Source organism: Tigriopus californicus, chromosome 12 (assembly GCF_007210705.1).
Source record: "Tigriopus californicus strain San Diego chromosome 12, Tcal_SD_v2.1, whole genome shotgun sequence".
In the NCBI taxonomy this organism is placed as follows: domain Eukaryota; kingdom Metazoa; phylum Arthropoda; class Copepoda; order Harpacticoida; family Harpacticidae; genus Tigriopus; species Tigriopus californicus.
This window is the reverse complement of record NC_081451.1, coordinates 10562922-10564598: the sequence shown is the minus strand read 5'-3', so window position 1 is coordinate 10564598 and position 1677 is coordinate 10562922.

The window sequence follows — 1677 nt, the reverse complement described above, 5'->3', positions numbered from 1 at the left end:
TTGACATTTTTCTACCTCAGAAAATTATGGGCAATATTTGTTTGTCTTCAAACAGACCTATCAAGCTTCCAAGAAAATGCCCAATTTACAGAAATCAAATCCTCAGTTTAAAGTGTATTTTTACCACCGTGTGTTGCCATGGTCGTTGAATCTTCGCTTTGACACGATTCTGAGAAACCTTAACCAAGAGTTAGTCAGTACTCGTTGTGGGGTTTGCAGACAACACTTTCCACCCAGAAACAAGAATTGACCCATAATCTTTGATCAACATGATTTTGTATTACATCAACCTAATCATTAAATGGGGCTTAAACGATGCATTTAGTTTCAGGTTCTTGTTTTCACCAACAAACTGAGATTTATGAACAAAAGTATGTACTTTTTGGGAATCTCTCCAAAGATGGATAGTGCGGAGCCGTAATCATTTGATTCATGATTTTTTGGTTCAGAGTCACTCAAAATGGAGCAATCATGTTGAAATCAAAACAAAAAAACGGAAATATTTTTTTCAGTTATGACCTTGTGTCAGAATACTCTCATTTGGTTGTGGAAATAAAATTAAGGTGCATTAGTTTCAGTGGAAATATTGTGTTCTGATTTAGTTCTTGAATTTTAAGGAGCAGGAACCAAATCAAACCATGTTGGGAAGGGATCGGCTCGCGGTTTATAAAGTAAGTTATTACGTAACACCTTTCCAGCCTTAACTATTATACATTATTTGGTTTTCAGATCATTAATGGAGCCTGTATATCATGATGGTTTGTTGTTGATTCAAAATTGACAACTCTCAAGATCTTGAATCAAGTGGATGGTTCCCCAAGACACTTTTTTCTGTTAACAGTCTACATCGTTTCAAGTCCGTGAATAAAGATATGTGCATGAAATGTCGGACACGAATTCACGCTAACTCGGAAAAATTAGTCTTTTTTACTATCATGAATGCTAGTGTACTGTTTTATTTGAGCAAATAGCTTGGCAATTTGATCAAACATAATCAATTCCTTTGGGTTGGACAATGATTAAGTACGCTTGACTCAATATTCTATATCGTCACCAAATAACAACTTATCAAACTTTAGAGACAAGATCGCTTTGAGAATGCAAGACGGGCAGATTCTACTCAGGAAGTTCTTAAGTTGTCAACCTTTCTTAAGATTATTGTATTACCCACAACAGACAAGCTCCCCATTTGATCGTTTTAGACATTATTATTAAACTCGATGATTATGTATTGTTGTTTCATACACGTCTTTGTATAAAGACTAAAATAAAAGCGAATCATTGATACAGAAAGGCATACACACAGCAAATAAATACGGATAATACAGTTTTCCTAATAGACAGGTTGCAAGAAATCATTTGTAATGACAAATATCAATTTAATAGTAGCATGATTTTTACTTTGTCCAAAGTCTGAAAATAGCATTAATCAAAGAAGGTTAACCAACTTGTGACTTTTTGTTTCTGTTATGGGATTTGATTCCTCCCAATGCGATGCTCAGTTGAATGGTGCAACACATATGCATCAACGGTTTTGCATTTTTTGAACTCGAAAACTGAGAAAGGGAATCATTAGCAATGATCGACCATATCATGAGATCTAATATATTATCTACATCGTAGAATACTGGTTTTATGGGCGTAATATCAATTCAATAGGAGACAATTCCCTTGAGA